The following is a 20,711-nucleotide window of genomic DNA, read 5'->3' on the forward strand; positions in this document are numbered from 1 at the left end:
ACAGGACGATTTAAACGTTCAGTGACATCTCTGCTGAAGGCTTAGGCAACAGGACCGAGGATGACTGTACATGCAGATCGTGGTGGAGAGACTCACAGCGGCTGCCAAGGACTCCTCTGGGGGAGAGGGGAGGAGGGAAGGGTTCCTGAAGCTGCAACCCTCCACAGTCCCGTAAACCTCCCTCCTCCCCCCCCCCCCCCCAGCTGCTTTTCCCGCAGTTTGGAAAGAAGGGGGAGGCCCCTCCTTGGAGCCAGAGTTCTAGCCAACCCACAGGGGTTCCCAACACCCCCTGGTTGCTTAGGCAACTTGTGGTCACCATCTCACTCTCGCAGGCCCGTGAGCGCTGGGAGAGGGCCTGCCTGTGCTCAGCTCTTGCTCGAGGCTCTTGGCCACCCGCCTGCCTTCCTCTGGCTGCCTGCCGCTGCTGTGGAGCTCTTGGCTTGTTTTCTGCAGGAAGGGCCTCCCTGCCTCCACCCACCTTTCTTCCAACCTCCCTCTCCCCAGATGTCTCCGACTTTACGTGGGAAAGCGTGTTCTTACAGACTCTTAAAGAGACTCTCAAAACCCTGCCCTCCCCGCAGCCTCGGAGTCCCCTGCCTCCAGGCGGTGTGGGAAGGGACAGGGAGAGAGCATGTGACTGTTTTGCATTCTCTGGGCAGAGCTGCTCCTGTTTCTGGGTTTCCCCTGGCCGGGTTCTGACTTGTGAGCAGGGGCCCAGCCACAGGACTCATGCAGAGGAGCCCCTCGGGTGGGTTCCACTCCGAAGGACCAGGCTTTTACACCTACACCCCCTTCTTCACTCAGCCTTGGTGCTTCCAACTTAGTGAAGTCCGCTTCCTTAGAATTTGGGATGTGTTTCTTCTTTTTATTTTTTTCCAAAGAAATTTAAGCAAAGACCAAATGAGAGTCAATGATCGGTCTTCCAGCTAATGATCCACCAGAGCCTCGGCTTGAGCTGTGCCCCAGCAACAAACCCGTATGTGTCAGCCACATGCAGGCCATCCGGCCAGACCCCAACTCCTCAGGGACTGGGGACAGCCCCTTCTTAAAGAGCCAGCATAATATTAATGCATACGTGTGCCTTCCAACTTCAAGAAGAGTGTTTTAAATGAAGTGAAGACCTACGGTAACCTACGGTATTTGCATTCTAATCCAGCAGTCAGGTCTGGACACTGAACGTGCTTTATCTTTAAACCTTGTCGGAGTGATCGCATACCACCGGAGATAGGAACGCCCAAAGGTAGATCCTCCAACCGCAGGCAACTAGCAGGGAACACCTGCCTGAAACAGTCCTGCTGCAGGGATTTCTCTCCCTGTTTCATCATTAGGAACCAGAAAAACATGAAATGTAAAAAAGGGCTTTAGTTCTAACCAATCCTCTCTACTGAGCTCCAGGCAAAACTAGAAAATGGGCCAGGCCAGGCTGCCAGGCCCCCCTCCGCTCCTGTGAAAGCTAAGGACCCAGTCAGGGATACCCTCCTCCCCAGCCCAGGGTGGGTGGGAGCAGCTCAGGGGTATATGCAGCCTAGGAATGTCTGTGTATGGACAGAAGAGCAGGAAAATCAGACAAGTGTGTCAGGGAGTTAGTATGATAATTATCGTGATAATCATAAAAGTAATTATGGCTACTAGGATTCTTATCCTGGTTCTGCGTAGAGGTTTTGTGACCTTGGGCAAGTCATTTAGCCTCTCTCTTTCTTCACCTGTAAAGCAGTGATAAGTATCTACCCTGCCCTTGTCCCATGGTTGTCATAAGAACCAGAAGAGATTATGTTTTTTTGGAAGCTATAAAATTGTTTTTTAACCTGTTTATATGGTCCATTCTTTTTAAGGCTACTTGATGTCAATAGACATTCAATACCAGGTACCACACCTAAATATACCTAGTAAAGAATATCTCAGTTATCTATTGATAGCTAAATTTGTAAGACTTGATGGGCACATCTGCTATGTTGCATTTTTCTTACAGTATTCCAAACTGTTGCTGGGGTATGTAAATAGCCTCACTGCATAAAGACAGATTTCATGGCATGTGTTGAAGTGACTTCCACCCAGTGGTGTGGTGTAGTTCCCATGGTCCCACAGGGGTGCTGTGCACAACTCTGAGTGGGTGGTGCAGGCCTCTAACTAGACCACATAAAAATTATGTCTTCCCTCACTGCACGCAGCTCTCGCTATGATTTGTGAATAGGCTGCTCAATGAGTTCAAAAAAACATTTCTTTCTGGCTCCAGCTGGCAAGATGTCAAGATTGAAAAACACATTTCCTGGTTCTCTTCTTGCCCCAATTGGGATGGATGACCCTAATTCTCACCACCCCATTTCCTTACGCCATTAGCAGTGATTGAATCTCTGCCCACACCAACGAGCCCCACACAGACGACTGTAATGCACAGCAGCACCCATAATAGAGAGAACTATGTTGTGAAACTTCAAATTTACTTTTAATTTCATCTCTGACAGACCAAATAGAAGCCATGACTCATGCTTTGCTGTAGCCGCTTAGCACTCGCTGGAAATGCAGGCATCGCCCGGTCTGTAGAAGCTGCCCCCTCTCATTAGCCCCTGGGCAGGCTGCCCATCTCCCTTCCTGTCCAGAGGAAGGGTTCGCCTTGACAGGAGTTGGTTTAGAAAGGACAGCTGGAGGCACTGGGGATCCAATAGGAGAGAAACAATAAGATAACCACGTACCCTCTTACTGCACTGCACATTCCTCCTCTACACATCTAAGGCATGCTGAGTGAGGAAGGAGTGTTATGAAACACACAAAAGCATTACAAGCAATATTCAACTTCTTAAGTGACCAGGCATGGTTGACCTGCTTGCTATACAGTTTCAGAGTAGGAAAAGATAATAACAGCAACATCACCATTGACTATTACCCCTTTTTATCCTCACAATAAATTCATGAGGTACCATGATCCCCGTTTTATAGAAGAGGCAATAGGAGGCTTAGAAAGGCTGAGTAACTTAACAATCCAGAGAAAAATTTCAACCTAGATTCATCCAATTCCCAAGCCTTTGCTTTTTACCGAACTCAGCTGCCTCCCATCGTCCTGGGAGTCAGCTGGGAAACCTCCAGGAGGGTGGGGTGGAACTGGACCATGTGGGCAGTGTATGGTTTGGGCTGCCTTGGGGTGAGGGGGAAGGTGAGAGGGCATGTTCCCAATTATAGAGTTTATATCCCTCTGGCTTACAACACTGCCCGGTGCAGTTGGCCAGTGAGCAACACGGGTTTGAAATGCACAGGTCCACTAAAACGCACATTTTTTTCAATACATACATACAATACTGTCAATGTGTTTTCTTTCCTTATGATTTTTATTAATAACATTTTCTTTTCTCTAGCTTGCTTTATTATAAGAGTACAGTATATCATACTTATAACATGCTAAGTACGTGTTCATCGATTGTTTATATGATCAGTAAGGCTTCTTTCTGGTCAACAGTAAGCTGTTAGCAGATAAGTGGGGAGAGAGTCAAAGTCACACGTGGATTTTTTACTGCATGGAGCATTGGCATGTTATTCAAGGGCCAACTGGACAAGGACAGAAGCTCAACACCAACTTAATGAATGAATAAGGAACTGTACAAACAAAGGCAAGGAGATGGGTATAATTTGGAGAGCAAGAGCTGGGAAAGGGAAAATGAGAAAGTGGAAGAGGAAAGAAGAGCAAAGGGACCAGATCGGAGCACAGTGCTCATTGTGGCAAAGCGTGGGTTATGAGCTTACCCCCACCAGATGGAATAACTTAATGGGGGGCTAGCATTCTAGGGTGAGGAATTCAGATCTAGTTCTATCCATTGTCGTAAAATAAATCCCTAAAGAGGGGCCCGACAAGGTGAAAGCCATAATTTAGAAGGATTAATCTCACCTAGTGAGCAGGAGGGGCTGGAGGTGGAGGGACCAGAGACAGGGAGACCAGCAGACGACAGCTTCCATCACGTGGGAACACCGGGGAATGCGCTGAGGGGGGGTGAGTGTGAGCTAGAGGAAGAGCCAGGCACACACCTGTGTCTTAATTAAACAGACAAGAGAGTTAGGCATCCTACCTCGACTGAACTGTTTACAAGCAGAAGACAGTAAGGAAACATACAAACTCTCTTCATCCACAGCATGAATGGGGAGATATTCTGAAACTATCCAGCGCAGCTTCACTGCACAAAGAGTTACTTTTTAAAGTCTTTGATCGCCAGGTTAAAGGGATTGTCTACTGGTCTGAGTAAGTGGTTGTAATTGCTTTTAATGATCTTCATTGACTTGAGGTGTTGGATTTTTTTTTTTTCTTTTTTGTTTTGTTTTAAATCAGTTCCTTTGCCAAACTTGGGTGGACCCTCTTGCTAATAAGAGTCATGAACCATAGGTGCCCGTTGCTATAGAAACTTCCCCAGCCAGAGGGGAACAAGGCCAGGTCTTCTCCTTCTGAGGGACCTCACAGGAGGGTCAGCACTGGAGACACAGAAACGGAGGCTTCCCAAGATCTGAGCCTTGACTTCCGAGGAACTGGGAGAGCTTTCCCTCTGTGTTCTATACAGAGCGGGCACTTAGCTGCTCCTAAGAAATGCTCAAGAGCTGCTGAAGCTCCGTGTGTGCCCAGCCTCAGTTCTCTGGCTATACTTTGATCCCATACACCCATAGGGGTTTTGCCTTTAAGAAATGTACCTGAGGCCCTAACCGGTTTGGCTCAGTGGATAGAGCGTCGGTCTGTGGACTGAAAGGTCCCAGGTTCGATTCTGGTCGAGGGCATGTATCTTAGTTGAGGGCACATCTCCAGTGAGGGGTGTGCAGGAGGCAACTGATGGATGTTTCTTTCTCATCGATGTTTCTCACTCTCTATCCCTCTCCCTTCCTCTCCGTAAAAAAAAAAAAAAAAATCAATAAAATATATATTTTTTAAAAATGCACTTGAGGGCTCTTAGATGTTGGCAGTACACTGTGAACAGAAAAGGACTTGAAAGTGCAGATCTGTGGATGCCCAGTCAATCACTCAACAAGGTATTTGCTGTCTACTGTATACCAGGCACTGTTTATACCACTAAAAACGTATCTGTGAACAACACAGGCAACCCTGCCTTCGTGAAGGTTACCTTCTATTAGAAGGAGGCAGATAATCAACAACAAATAGAGCAAATAACTACATTAGTAGGTTGGAAAGTGGTAAGTGTTGTGGAGGAAATAAGGAGTGTGGGGAGGAGGAGCAGTATCACAATTTTAATTAAGCTCGAGTAGGCCTCACTGAGATTGTGGCACTGGTCAGAGACCGGCAGGACATGACTGTCTGTGTTGTCCCTTAATTAGAATCCTAAATTTAAAGTCCGTCTTAGAACACAAACTTAAGGTAAAAATAAAACACTAGCCTCTATCTGGTATAAGCCAATTTGGAGACAGGTCCTTTCATTATGACGCTAATCAGACACACATTTTCTACACTTCCCTGTTCACAACAAACGCAATCAGAAAAAAATACCATCTCCACACCCCTGTCCGTGTAAAAAGCTCCCCTGGTTAAAAATCTGGTCCTCCCCGGCAGTGCCAAGCTTTCTCTGAAAACTACAATAACAACTACTCCCTTATCAAGACTCAAAACAGAAACCAGAATCTGCAGGAGAAAATTAACTAGCCAACAGCAAGTCTTAGCATTCATCTGGCGGTATGTGAAGTTAGGAAAATTCCCTCTGCCGGGAAACCGTCCGCTGTCTCACCGCTCACCCAGCCACCTTTACTGCCCACTTGGTTCCACACTCTGGCTTTTAGGGGGGAAGCGGGGAGAGGCGGGGAATTATGTGTTCTATAAATTTGATATCTGTCCAACCAATGATCACAAGTCATTTCTAAGCGCATGTTGTTAAAATGTAACCTCTCTTCCAGATTGAAAGCAATTGTAATACAGATGCTTATTTTCAAGACTTTCCGATTCCAAATGGCTCCCAAATCTAGGGATTTGGTCTTGAACAGAACCAACTTAGGGAAAGGTCCTGCGGGAAGCATTCACGATTCTTAAAACACAACACGTGTCCGAGAAATTAGAAAGTCCATAACGTGAGTGGGTGCTACATGTTTGAACTGAGTGTGTGAGTGGTGTTCATGGCTACCAAGTGGCTCTGCTCACAGATTCATCTGTCAGAGCCAATGCCGCCACCTCCGTGTGTCTCCCTCCTGCCCGCCTTCCTCTGGCAGCTCATACATCTCACTTCTGACTTCGCTCCACACAGCTCAGGCCTTCCCCAATTCTGAGCTGCCAGCACAGAGGGCTTGGCTGGGGCACTCTTAAATATTCACGTAAAAGGAAGGAACTCAACTTCTGCTTTGGGGTCATTTAGTAACAGTTGCTCTATTTCTTTTCTTCTATTAAGCAATCTATTTGCACAGAAAAATATAACCACCGAGTGATTTTTTTTAAACCAAGTATTAAAAGTAATGATAATAAATTAAAATATGCCAGGCATTTACATAACCTACCATGCTCACTGGGCACGTCTAGAAATGTGTTGTGCGCCCTTTCAGAGGGGAAATAAACAACTTAAATGACTAAAAAAAAAGTTATCAAATAGAGAAGAAGAAAAAAGGAGGAGGAGTAGAAGGGGGGAGGGGAGGAGAAGAAGGAAGGGAAGGAGGAGAAGGGGGTGGGGGAGAGGAGGAGAAAAGTATGGCTTAATTGTGATTTGCCTCACAAGGAACACTTCCTGCTTCAAGCAAAACTACTTCAGACCATTGGGCACATTGTCAGGTTGATGTTGACAATGCGCCCTGTTTATTTTCTCCATCTTTGCCAGACACTCAATTGCAAGGCTTGGGGTGGAACCAATAAATATATCTGTTAAAGCACAGGAAGAAAATGGATGTTTTCTCCCTCAGGGAGGCTCAGTGTACAAACATTTTCCCTTTGACCTATCCATTCTGAGGCTCCACTCAGGACTTTCCACATCCAGAGCAAACTTGACCTCACCATAACCTCGACCACCCCCAGCTGTGGGAAGGCATTCACTGTGAGGAGACCGAGCAATATGCCCAAGATCCAAGTGCCGTGACCGCTCCAACACTGCAGCTCAGGTCTGCTAACCGCTGAACAGGCCAGTGCTCTCTGCCCAAGGCCATGCATGTAACTGACAGAAGGTAAATGAGTCCCTGCTTTCTAGCTTCCAGCAACGCCCAGCTTCCCGCCCTCCCCCCCACCCCTCAACACATCTCAGGTCTGTGAACAGGCCATTGCATCCAGTGTCCCTTCTAAGTCATCTTGGTTGAGCGCTGCCTGTCTTAGCTGTAGGGCTGAAATTCAACATATTTAACAACTGGTACGACCCAAAGCACCGACCTACTGAAGGGTCAGGGAGCTTGGGGGTGGGGGGGGTTGGACTCAGGGATCCAGGAAAGCTCTGGGTAGGCAGCTTCGGAAGGGAAACTTGTGATGGATCCAGCCTCCTGCCATTTGTATACTGTGTGTACAGTGCTTTCAGTTTGTCATTCATTTGACAAATATTAAATCCCTACAATGTGGAGAGTCTCATGGGAAAAACAAAGGCAGGCAGACATGCCCTCACAGCCTAGCCTACTTCCTGGTAGACTACATGAGAAATGTACCTCAGTCGCTGCTCTAGATACCAGAAAGCGGCCTGTGTTTTAAGATAGGTCCAGGAAAATGGGTGTGGCAGACAAAAAAGGAGGGATCTTTCTGCTTGTTGATCAGAGAAGGTTTTTCTGGAGCGCTCATTTCAATTACAGCGTTTAAAGGCTGGGGAAGATTTTGTGAGTGAGAGCTAAAAGGGACAGGTTGCGGGAAGAGAAGTGGCACACGCAGGTAAGAAATGGTAAAGGAGGGAGGGAGGGAGGGTTAGATAAGTAAAGGCAACACACAGCTGTGGTCAGCCCTCAGTGGAGGTGGCAGACAGGTGAGGGGGTGGGAGTGATCCCTGGAGTTTGAGGCAAGTTCCCCGGGGAGCCCTCTCATTTCCAAATTGGCCAGGCACTCCCTCCCTCAGTTCTCACCAAACTGAAGAGCAAGCCGGCATCTGCCCAGTGGCCTGAGGAAATCCAGTCCCTGCCTGGCTCTGAGGAGGCAGGCGAGTGCTGGCCACTGAACGCTGCCCCTGGACCCGCTGCCTGGGAACAGGATGCATTCTCCCAGCGGCGTGGAGGCAGCCCAGGCGCTGATCCAGTCCGGTTCTGGGGCCAGAGGGGCGCTTGGCCATGGCGGTGGGTGCTCCTGGCACTAACTCAGTGTGGGCGGGAGGAGGGAAGGGGAGGGCTGGTAAAGACAGACCTAAAGTAGGAGTAGGCAGAGAACACCGCAGAAGGCATCTGAGAGGGATGGTTGATTCTCAGAGTCGGATGCAGACACCATTGGGAGAGATTAGAACGTTGTTTTCTCTAGAGTAGATGGGTCCCTCATAACTTTAGTTGAATGACAGAAACTAGTGACCTACTAAATGTAAGAGCATCGGCTCAGGGTTCCACCAATCGGGTCCAAGTCCTTTCCCTAGAGCACATGTGTCAAACACAAGGCCCGCGGGCCAAATCCAGCCCGCCAGGCCTTGCAATGTGGCCCGCACCGCGCTGTCATCACTGCACTCCGCTGTCAGTTTATGACATTGTCAGTTTATGACTGTTCAGTAAACCATTCGGCCCGCGATTTAGGCTGGATTTTAGATTTTGGCCCCTTCTCTGATTGAGTTCGACACCCCTACCCTAGAGTGATGCATTGGCAGCGAGGGCATGGATGCAAGGTGAAGTTAGGAAAAGGGAAATCGGTGAGTAGCAGTTTATCAGTGCTACTCCACCATAATTCAGGAAGACAGTACTCTGTTCTCCAGACCACAGAGTCCTAACAAGAAATACCTTAGAGCCGTGGTCGGCAAACTGTGGCTCTCGAGCCACATGCGGCTCTTTGGCCCCTTGAGTGCGGCTCTTCCACAAAATACCACGGCCTGGGAGAGTCTATTTTGAAGAAGTGGTGTTAGAAGTTTAAGTTTAAAAAACTTGGCTCTTAAAAGAAATTTCAGTCGTTGTACTGTTGATATCTGGCTCTGTTGATTGATAAGTTTGCCAACCCCTGCTAGAGCAAATGCACATGGGGTAACTGGCTGCCCTGCCTGCGGGCTGTGCTCCCTGTGATCACCCACACGCTCTGCCCTTCATCTGCCTTCGGACCTGCAGCCCAGTTTCCCGAGGGGACCTGTGTTAGCGTCTCCTGTGTACAAACCAGAAGTTTTCAAACAAAGCCTTCCTCCTGCTGCCATGTTTCTCAGATTGGAGTCTTTGATCACATTCACAGAGGCCCATGAATTCTTTAGAATAACTTTAAATTTAGTGTTTTCATTTTCAAGATGAATAAAAATTTCAACATAAGCATTACCTGGATTGACACCTTTTTTTTTTTTAACAGAGTAACAGCATGTAATAGCAATGCCCGGTCTGGATTTGCCTTTATGGCTGTTTTTAAAGTCTCATAATGTAAGAGTGAATTTAATGTTACCCAAACTGGGATATAGTCAAGAGTCTACACGTTTTCAATTTTGAGAAAGAGTCGCTGTTATAAAGAATCCAGCAAGCTGGCTTATACATCCGTCTCATAAGTTTGGCAATGATGAACTGATCCTTTCCAGCTTAACCACTCAGAGGGAAGAGGCCCGGAAGTCACTGACTGTAAAGGTGAGGATCAGATCTGTCATATTTGTACCAATATTTTGCCGATCAGTAAAGCAGCCAGATGGCCCCCTGAAAAGTTCTGCTCTCTTAGCGGGACAGATGGATTGGGATTGGTTAATCGGAGAAACCAACTTTAGATTTGAAATAAAAGGCTTTTGGTCCTAAAACCCTTAATCGCTGCTCTGAAATTTAGGCAATAAAATATAGGCCAGTGTTTCCCAACCTTCTCTCATGATGAGAATCACCTGGTGGAGTTGTTAAAACACAGATTCCTGAATCCCAACTAAGAAGTGCTAAACTAGAATTTTTGGGAACATATAGGTAAAATTGCATACCTAACTTAGTGCTCTGTATATAAAATCTGTCTTAGAGCACTAGTTAGGTATACAATTTTACCTATATGTTCCCAAAAATTCTAGTTTAGCACTTCTTAGTTGGGATTCAGGAATCTGTGTTTTAACAACTCCACCAGGTGATTCTCATCATGAGAGAAGGTTGGGAAACACTGATATAGGCAATACTACTACTCCTGCTACTACCATCACCGCCCCACAGGGATGTTGTGCTAATAATTTCTGGCTTTCTGTCACGCTGAGTCTGTGTAGCCCCACTCCTGGCACAGGACTCCAGAGGCTTACAATCCGATGAGATGAGAAAGAGGGGCATGGGAAAGAACAGCGATTAGGAAAGTCTGGAGACTAGCTCTGGTGGAGTTAGCCAAGTTTCTTTGGGCAAATAGTGCATCTGGGAGTTGCAGTAAACACTTGGGATGCAAGTTGCAAAGTAACGGAGGGGACTCATTGGCTCTTATGGCTGGGAGTGCAGGGTGGGTCAGGCTTCAGGGGTGGAGGCAGCGGCTCTGCTCTGCCCTCGGGTCAATCTCTTCGTGCCCCTCTGCCCTGCCAGGCACAGCATTTGGCCCTCCCTCAGGCTGGCTCTCCTCAGGGGCGCAGGATGGCTGTCAGCAATGTGCAGGCTACATGTTCTTCATCCGGGACGCTACTTAGGCTCGGCTTTCCAAGCAAGAGCTCCAAGATGTACCCCGATTTGAGTCCTGGACGTCTCTCTTCTCCAACATCCCCCATCTGATCTATCTGAAAGTTGTTGGGTCTACCTTCACAATATATCTAGCATCCAATCACCCCTCGCCACAGCCGCTGTTACCAGCCTATTGCCAGCCACTGGCATGTCACCGGATTATTGGGGTCAGTTCCTAACTGGCCTCCCTGCTTCTGCTCCTGTCCTTGGCACAACAGCCCGAATGGTTCTTGACAAATGAAAGTCAGACCAGGTCCCACTGCTCAGAGTCCTCCTGTGGCTTCCCATCTCACCCAGTGAAAGCCAACAACCTGTCAGGGCGTGATCTGGCTCCCCGGTAACCTTTCTGACCTCAGCGCCTGACACCCTCCCCCTCACTCACCCCCACTTGCCTCTGGTTTCTATTAACAAGCCAGGTGCGCTCAGCTAATGGCTGTGGGCGCTACTGGCTGTCCCTCTGCCGGGGGTGCTCTTCTCCCAGAGAGCCACAGGGCTCGCTCTCACATCACGCTGCCAGTGACGCCAACCCACGGCACCCATTGGAAATCGCCAGGCCCACAGGCCTCCTGCCCTCAGGATCCCCGCCCTTAATTATTTTTTCCCACCGTTCTGCCCACCTAGTATGTTTATTGCTTTGTTGACCATTTCCTCCAGCTAGGATGGAAGGTATTCTAGCCTATTTGTTTGACTGATGTTTCCTCAGACCCCAGACTAGTATTTAGTTGATAGCAGGCGGTAAAAAAATTTTTTTGTGAAATGAACAAATGCATTGGACTGACCTGGACACCCAGTCTACTGCTGAAGTCTTGGGCGGGAAGGTACCTAAATCCGTAAAGCTGGGAATAGGACCTACCGAACTGGACTGAACTGGGTGTCTCCAGAGCTTAGAGTTTAGATGATGCTCCAAGAAAGAAACTGGTAAGAATCGACAGGAGATATTGAATATCATTATTCCTGGGTCCCATCGCAAAACTACAAATCAAAATTTTGAGGGGCGGGGGAATCAATCTGCTTTTGAAAATATTTCTTTCTTTCTTGTTCTTTTTCATTTTTATCTTTTTCATCAGCAGCCCTAGGTGATTCATCTAATCACTAAAACAGAACAATTTGCAGAATGTGTCAATGCTTGGCAGGCTCAACACAGGTGCACTGTGAAACACGACTATGCTACGACAAAGAACTGAGATATAAGGAGTGGTACTGAGCGAACAGAAGAGAGAGTGTGTACATAGGAGAGGAAAGATGTTCTTGCATTTAGCAAAAGGAAACCCAAAGACCAACATTTGGGGGGTGTTTCTCCAGCACTGGCCAAGGGACGAAGACCAGACCTAGGGATGGCAGATAAGCTGGCCCCTCGCCAGCGCTGTGAGGTAATCTTCAAGCTCTGCAACGTGAAATGGTCTACAAAACCACCGGTATTAGTCTGTTAGGGCTGCCGTAAAAAGCGAAACCTACCAGCTGGGTTAAACTACTTCTTGTCTCAAAGTGCTGGAGGCTAGACGTCGGAGATCAGGTGCCGGCAGGATTGATTCCTTCCTGGTGCGGGTCCCGGTGTGGGCTGTGAAGGGGAATTCCTTTTGTGCTCCCTTCTGGCTTCTGGTGGGTTGCTGGCAATCTGTGGGGTTCCTTATAGAGGCATCATCCGATCACTGCCTTCCTCCTCACATGATGTCCTCCCTCTCTGTGTACACATTGTCCCTTTTTACAAGGACACCAGTCATTTTGGATCAGGAGCCACTCTACTCTTCATCTTAACATATTACACCTGCAATGAATCTGTTTCCAAATAAGGTCACATCCTGAGGTATTAGGAGTTAGGACTCCAACATGTGAATTGGGAGGGGACACAATTCAATCCATAGCACCATCCTTTTCTCCGTTGTGAGTGTGTGATCTCACCAACCAACTTTCTGGTTCCCAGGAGTGTTCCCAGGTGCCCGGGATTGAGCAGTGAGGGTCCTGGAGAACACATCCATGAGTCTTTTGGTCACTGGACATGCATGTCCCCATTGTGAGTGGTCATTCTGTTCACTTCAGAGTCTTCCATGAGTCTGGCTAGCATGAATCAGTTCCCGAGAGCCCGGCCACTGTAGTTGCACCGACAGTGTGAGTTGTGGGGACTACACAGCTGTCAAACCCAATCTATCAAACGTGATGGATGCCATTACAAAGGGGGTAGAGATACCTGAGTCGCAGGTGGGGATTCCCAGATATTCGACCACAGACAGTCTATCCTTTCACTGGTCCATCTTCCCCGAACAACAGGCGTTTTGAAAAGTGGTAAACTTCTGAGAGCTCATCCTAGGGCCAGAGTAAATAAAGCTGTCAACCAGGAAAATGCCCCCCTGCCTTGACTGAGCTCTCTGACAAGACAGCCAAGTACCTTTAGTATCTGGGAGCCTCCGCCGAGGAGAAGAAAGGTCTTGATTTCAGCTTCAATATTCTTGCCCGTCAGTATCCTTTTCTGGCCTCATCAGCTGTCTTTCAGGTCTCGCGCCCCTAAAAAGAATGCAGGGCTAAGACTTCGTGGAAGATCTCAGAAGGCCCAGGCGTTGTCATAACCTAGGAAAATGTTTTCTTTGATACGCTTAGACATTTTATCAATTGATCTCCTTGTCTATCCATAGGAAAGGACATAATCAAATGGCCTTAAAATGGCTCAGTTATGGTTGGTTACATATGTAACATGAACCCTCTGGGCCAACACTAATTCTAAGCTGGAGAGTTTTAGATCCAGGCTAGGTTTTTATTTAAAACTCAAATCACAACAGCCAAAACTTGAGTACAATGAGATTCCCAAACCCTAGTTGTTGACCCAGAATTTAATCCCATGAACTTTTAATACAGGTAGAAGCCCTCTTACCAGAACACTACTTAACCAGCTCACTGGCTTAGCCTTCACTCTCTATCCCTCTCAAACCCCCACTGGGGTCAGGTGTACTGAATGCTAGGAGGCTACTGTTTAACACAGTATTTTTCAAACTGTCCGTCTTCATGTCAACTTACTGGGTTGAAATAAATTCACTGGGTCATGACTAGCATTTTAAAAATGAAACAGAGCAGAATGGTTGAATAGTATGCTTAGAATCATTTATTTCTTCTAAAATGTGTTTACTGCCTCATAAAACAATGAAATATAAGTGGGGAGAAACCCCGAACAAATAAAAAGAGACATGGAAAATGATATAAAAATAAAGTCAAATGCTTTAAAAAGACTATAAAGGCAGGTCACTTAAAAATAAGTAATAAAAACTGGCGTTAAATTAGTTTTGAGCTAGAAAACTGTAGGAGATGAGGAGGATATTGTAAAGCCTAAAAGAACTCCACATGGACACTGTGCTATGTGTCCTTAGCTCTTTCCCCTCAATAGAGAAACAAAGGCTACAAGTCCTAAACCCAGTCTATCAAGAGTGGGGTTAACCCAAGGAAGAAAATGAGTAATTTCAATCAGATCAGCCACGCAGTAAGCCCAACACCCAAAGACTGGGGGATAAATGTATAATTATGTACTTTAAGTAAAAATAAAAAGTTTAAAAAAAAAAAAAATAAAAAAATAAAATAAAAAGTTTAAAGTTCAATATGTTTTATAATTTCAATGACACCTGATAAAAGGAAATACATATATTTTTAAATTTGGGCCAGATCTTAAAGTATGATGAAATAGGATTTGAATACTATAAACTCATTGCACCTATCAATGAAGACAGAAATCACAAAGCAACTACCTTGGCCATTGTGTTCAGTGGTTGAAGCATCGCCCCGCATGCTGAAGGGTCTCCTGTTAGATTCCTGGTCAAGGGCATGTAGATTTGATCCCCAGCCCTGGTCCCCTGGTCCCCTGGTCCTGGCGCATGCAAGAGGCAACCAATTGATGTGTCTCTCCCACGTCAATGCCATGTGTCTCTCCCCCCACAACCCCTCCTACCTTCCTCTTTCTCTAAAAATATCAATGGAAAAAAATATCCTTGGGTGAGGGTTAACAACCAAATGAAATCACAAAGCAACCCCTTAATGTATTGTATCAAAGAATGACATGATTAGGGCAAGGGCCAGGGGGGGAAAAAAAAGTTCACACCAGGTAGGACTATGCACTTACAAGCTAAAGATTCATGACCAGCCCAGATAACTGATTTTCTGCCAATCTTTCCCTGCCTCCTTGGCACTGTCCTCTTGCCCCACTACAATTGGCTCCTCCTTCGTGTCCCACTGGCTGCTGCAAGTCTGTCTGCCGAGGGAGCTACCAGGGCCCCGGACATGATTCTCTGTGTGTTTTATACATGCACGCCCATCAGAAAGACCCAAAGCTCCTGAAAGATAAGGACCCAGTCTTGCCTGGTATTCTTAGCACCAGCCTGGGGCCTGGCTCTTGGGAAGTGCTTACTAAATATTCGTACATGAATGACTCTGTGCAAAGATAAAGTACTGTCCTAATTTTCAATAAAATGGAACGTAAGTGGAGTCATTTGGAAAAAAATGTAAAGTGTTTAGTAATAAAGGCGGGAGGCACTGGCGCGGCACAGAAAGATCGCAGTGCACTGGACTGTCACCGCTTGGTTGGAATAACCATTGAGACCATTCCCCTCGCTTTGCCTTCACTGTGGCCTATGAAGCCTTCGGTGGTTTTGCTTCGCTGCCTGGGAACTTGAAACTGCAGAAGTAAGCCCCTAAGTAGGCAAGACTAAAGGAAATGTCTTTCCACTTCAAACTGATGAGCTGATTTTCTAGCACAAGTCAGAAACGATTGGCTGGTCTAGGGAAAATAAACAGAGCAAAACTACTGCTTTATCCTCAGGATTTCCCCCTCTCTATCTCTAACTATCCAAAATGTGATCATTTTTATCAGCTAGATTATACACACAGTGTTTTCCCCGGGCTACAGAGAAATGCATACCAACTGTGAAAGAAGTTGGAGAGGAGTAATCATTATAAAGCAGCAGAGGGGAACCCACTCATAACCCAGCTAACTACACCAGGGCATCAGCTCTGTCTGGCGTGTTCACATGGAATCTGGGCCTGGGAGCGGAGACCCACAGGCGAGAGGGGGAACTGATGCAATAAACAACACTCGTTGATGATAACATTCCCAGGAGAGGGTCATGGGCAGGACAGGGCCCTAGTTGAGATTCTCAGAATTTGGGGTCATATTGGAAGCCTGCCCCTGGGGACCTTCAGCCCACTGGGGCTGGGCCAGCGGCTAGGCCTTCAGGGAACCCTAACCTTTCTCCCACCACTTGTAGGGGTTCAGGGAGGGTGGTTGCTGGAGCGAAGGCCCTCCTCCTCCAGGGACGCTCAACCCCTTCCACCTGGAAGGGGCTGCCACCCGGTCCCCTGCAGGTTTCCCACGCGGGGCACCGGCAACGGCCTTATGTCCAGAAGCAGAGCCCTGGGCGGGTGGCTGTGGGCTGGGGCATGAGAGGCCCTGCAGCCCTGCACCCAAACCCGAGCCCAGAACCCAGCGCACCCCTCCTGCCCGGCATGGGAGCAGGGTCAGCGCGGGAAGCAGGCGCCGAGCTCCCGCCGACCTCAGGCTCCCGCCTCCGCCCGGCCCCTCCGGGCAGCGCGCCAGCTGGGCCACGGCCCACGGCTCCCCGCCATCTCCGCCCCCTCCTCCCTCCTCTCCTCCCCCTCCGCCCCTTCCTGCCTCCCATCCCCCACTCTGCCGCCTAACCTCTTCCCGCCTTCTCCTCCCGCCCCTCCTCCCCCTCCCCGTCCTCCCTGCACCGCTCCGGGCCCCACCGCCTCCCTCCTCCCTCCTACTCGGTGCGCTCCCGGGGCGGCGGGCGGGCGGGGGGCCCCGGTGGACACCCCCCCCCCCCCCTCCGGGGAGCTGGAGGCTGAGAACTCCAGGCCCCGCCGCTCGGACCCACGTCTGCAGACGCCGGGCCAGGGACGGCCAAGCGGGTTAAGGGCGCACGTGGGCTTCCCAGGAGGATCCTGAGGCCAATGCAGCGTTTGCACACGCGGCCCTTCCTTCGGGCGGGGAACCAGAGGCCCGATTGCAGCTCCGTGCAGACAGCGCCCGGGCGCAGCGGGGCCCAGGCGCCGAGGGCAGCAGGGAGGGTGCAGGTCGCCAGCAGAAGGCCCGGGCAGACCCCGCTGCTGGAGCTCGGCCTCTCCCCGGGGCGCCGCGCCCTCCCGCGCTCCAGGCCCCGGGGCTGCCAGAACCCCCATAGCGCCTTCCCCTGGGTTCCCGGCTTCGGGGGAGAATAGTGGAGCCAGTGTGCTAGGTTAGGGGAGGGGATTGCAGCCCTGAGCTCGAAGGATTTAGAGCCAACAGGATGAGCTGACCGAAAAGCAAAAACGATGTGCTCAAGGGAGAAAAATCGGTAAAGGACCGTGGTAGGCAAACTGTGGCTCGAGAGCCACATGCGGCTCTTTGGCCCCTTGCGGGTGGCTCTTCCACAAAATACCACAGCCTGAGCGAGTCTAGTTCGAAGAAGTGGCGTTGGGAGAAGTTTAAGTTTAAAAAATGTGGCTCTCAAAAGAAATTTCAATTGTTGTACTGTTGATATTTGGCTCTGTGGGCTCATGAGTTTCCAGAGTAAAAAGATTCGCTTAAACCTCGGCACTGCCTCTGGCTGGATGTAGGGCTTCCATGAGTCACTGAAGCTTTTCGAGGCCATTTCTTCATCCATCCAATGGGACCGCGATCCCTGCCCTCGGGCTTTGGTGAGGAAAAACTGAGGACGCTTGTGACACTGTAAACTTTCCTGTCTTCGCAGATTCATGGCCCCATCCGTCTGTCCGTCCGTCTAAGGAGAAAAACGGATGGCTTAACCCTGCCTTCCAAGGAGACCACAGTGAAAGTCCTGTTTCCCAACACTGTGAGCAATGGCTGAAGGAGACCCAGGGGCCTGTGTGACTATTACACAATTCTTGCACAATTGTCTTAACCAGGGTACTCATATTTCACCATCATTAAAAAAATGGCTTGTTGTGGAGTGCATCTGAGAGGAGGGAATGTTATGAATTAAAGGTTATATCGAAATAGTGAAGAGATTGGGTGAAGATTATGAAGCATTCAGTTAAACCAAATAAAACAGTTTGTTGTGTCGCTACAGAATTCCTCGCAGCCTTCGGGATGTGTACCGTGACTCAGCCTCCCGGGAGCCAGCGTGTCAGGACTGACGGCTGTCAAACACCAGGCCTGTCCTTTCTCACAGCCTCACAGGCAGGCTGTCCTAAGCTCATTCTAGAATTTCTAAGCTTTCGGACTTGAGACAAGTCGTGGGCATTTCACCTTCCTCAGCTATAGCCAAATGCTTGTAAAGAATTAAACCTTTCAGATTCTTATACTAACTTATTGCATGCCTCTGTGCCAGACACAGCACGGGTACACAAGCATATATAAGCAGCACTCCAGGTCTCAGGAGAAAACAAACAGCTGTCAGTTGGCTTAGGGCAGGGTTTGGTCTCAAACCCTGGTAGATGCCTACGAGGGAAGAGCAGGGGAAGTATAAGGGTGAGAGGCTGGGACTGCAGAACCAGGAAGATGGGGAGCCACCATGGAGCATGTCACTGACATCCAGGCCAGGTGACCACTAATCTTTCAAGAGAGGCCAGAGGTCTGAATTTTTATGTGAAATCACCCGGTTTCACACTTTTACTAGCAGAAAAGCGCATGCAGGACCTCAAAACTCTTTCTGTGGGCCTGCAACCAACTACCCATGTCACCAAAAACCACTCGGAAGTATGACAATAACGCAAGAAGGTTGAGAAACACTGCTTGATAGCTACAAAAGTGTAAGCGCCAGGTGAATAATATTTAATCTTCCTAAGTACCCAGAAATAGTTATTATGGGCACAATGTGTGCGGGCCTTATTGTTTTGACTGTAATAACCTATGTGAATAAGTCGTCAGGCTACTGTACTTTGGTTTATCCATAAAACGAAAACAAAAACTAAAAACTTGGCTCTGCCTGAGTAGCAAAACCAAAACAAAACAAAAAACTAAAATTTCCCCAGCAAAGCAAATGAGGGGAACTGACATGACTGTGGAATTCAAAATATTGTTTTATGATCCCATCCCCTTCAGGTTCTCAGAATACTTGAGTTTGGGGAGGAATCCCAGTCTACACACATACTATATTTGTGCAATTGCCAATTGTGTTTGAAAACTGCTGCGCAGTACAGTTTGCATTAATTTTGCCAGACATGTCACCCAACGATAGTTTTTTTGTTTGCTTTTTTAAGGGATGGAGTTTTGATAAAGATGCTATAGGGTCACAGAAGAGGGGCCCAAATACCATCCAGCCAGTTTGGCTAAGGTTACTTCAAGGAGAAATAAACAGGCAGATGATTAAGTTGGCCAAGAGCAAAAATTAATTTATTTTCATTTTCAAATTTGTTGAGAGGGGTGCTAGATTGGCGAGGAACAAAAAAAAAAAAAGTAAAAAAAAAAAAAGGAGGGAGAGTGAAAATTAACAGCCCCTACTATGTGCAGGCTGTGAGGAAGTGTTACAGACACGGAGAGTAAAATAGGCATGAGATTTACCCCACCCTTATCTCCCAGCAGATAACCACGCTCTCTGCCCACTTCAGGGACAAAGTGCATGCGAAGTCAGCATTAGCCTTTACCTTGCCTTCATTACAGAAGTGGAGTCTTCCTCCCCTGAGCCACATCTCCCATTCGTGGCCCCGCTCTGTCTCCCCTCTTTAGAGAAAGAGCTCCGGTTAGTCACCAATACCTTTTCTTTGGCCAAACCCTCAGTGATTAATTTTCAGTATTTTTCTGAAGCACCTGACACTGCCTTCCCAAGCTTCCTTTCCTGGAACCACCCTGTTTTCCGTTTTGTGTGTTTCTCCTATTTCTCTGGCTACCCTTTCTCTGGCTCCTCCGTGGGCTCCTCACTCTCCCTAACTCTTTTCCTTCTGCTCTTGTATCATTAAACGTTAATTCTTTTCCTCCTGGATGAGTTCTCCATGCCCACAGTGTCTATAATCACATGTTTCTCAAGCCCACCCTCTGTCCTGAATTCTAGGTCAGCCTGTCCACAATATATCCTAAGACAAGACATATCTCCAAAAGGGATCCTGCAGATCCCTCACACTCAACCTGTCAATGACTGAGTGCATCACCTTTACCCCAAATCCTGCTTGTCCTCGCCTCTTCCTGCCCTTGGTTATGATGGTTGTTACCTCACGAGAAACCCAGGGGTCATTATCATAAGCTCCTCTTCTTCCTCCACCTCCCCCGCCCACCACCACCACCACCACCAAGAGGGTCAGTCATCAAGTTGGATCTCAGTAGTTTATCTCCTCTTCACTTCACATAGCTTTGGGTTAGTTCGTCTCTCATCTGGACCAGGCATTCAGTAGTAGCATCACTTACCACCCTAACACCGCTTACTCCGCCTCTAGTCTTCTGACGGCTGCAACAGTATCACCAGGATGACAGGAGACATACCACCGTTCACATCACTGTCTGCTTAAAGTCCTGGAGGGCCTCCTGCCATCATCAGGACCAAGTTGAAACTACTAGCTACTTTGCCTTGCAAGCAAGGTCCTCTCCAGCCTCACTTCTCACTGCCTTGCTCTCTGCGTGTTATGCCCCCACAAGAACCATGACTGTGTACTCGTGTGGTGGCTACTAAATGTTTGCAACTCGGGATCTTTGTCCGCATCACGCCTTCTCTAGAAAGACTCCTATCTTCCTCACCTCAGGGGCCCCTCCTGGTCAAGTGAGCCGCCTAGCACAGTATCCGTGAGATGGCTTTGCAGGCGCCACTGCCTGCCTCCACCCTACAGACTCTTTCTTTTAAATAATAGATATTGTTTTATTGATTTCAGAGAGGAAGAGAGAGATAGAAACATCAATGATGAGAATCAGTAATAGGTTGCCTTCTGCATGCCCCCTAATGAGGATTGAGCCTGCAACCAAGGCTTGTGCCCCTGCCTGGAATCGAACCTGAGATCCTCAGTCCTCAGGTCAATACTGTATCCACTGAGCCAAACGGGCTAGGGCACCCTCCCTTGTTGATCATTTAACAGCCTCCCCCTCACTGTTGCCAGACTCCTTGCCTTTCATCCTC

The 20,711-nt window shown here is 48.2% G+C and overlaps 1 long non-coding RNA gene across 1 annotated transcript; it reads left to right on the forward strand.

The window, feature by feature from the left end:
• Positions 1-7,662: 7,662 nt before the first annotated feature.
• LOC311626808 lies at positions 7,663-18,392 on the forward strand. The gene is made up of 3 exons (XR_014795772.1): positions 7,663-7,795; positions 9,380-9,645; positions 17,403-18,392. It is a non-coding gene; the product is annotated as an uncharacterized lncRNA (long non-coding RNA).
• Positions 18,393-20,711: the final 2,319 nt, after the last annotated feature.

The sequence above is a fragment of the Pipistrellus hanaki genome (assembly GCF_964339955.1).
Source record: "Pipistrellus hanaki genome assembly, chromosome: 8".
Classification (NCBI taxonomy): Eukaryota; Metazoa; Chordata; class Mammalia; order Chiroptera; family Vespertilionidae; genus Pipistrellus; species Pipistrellus hanaki.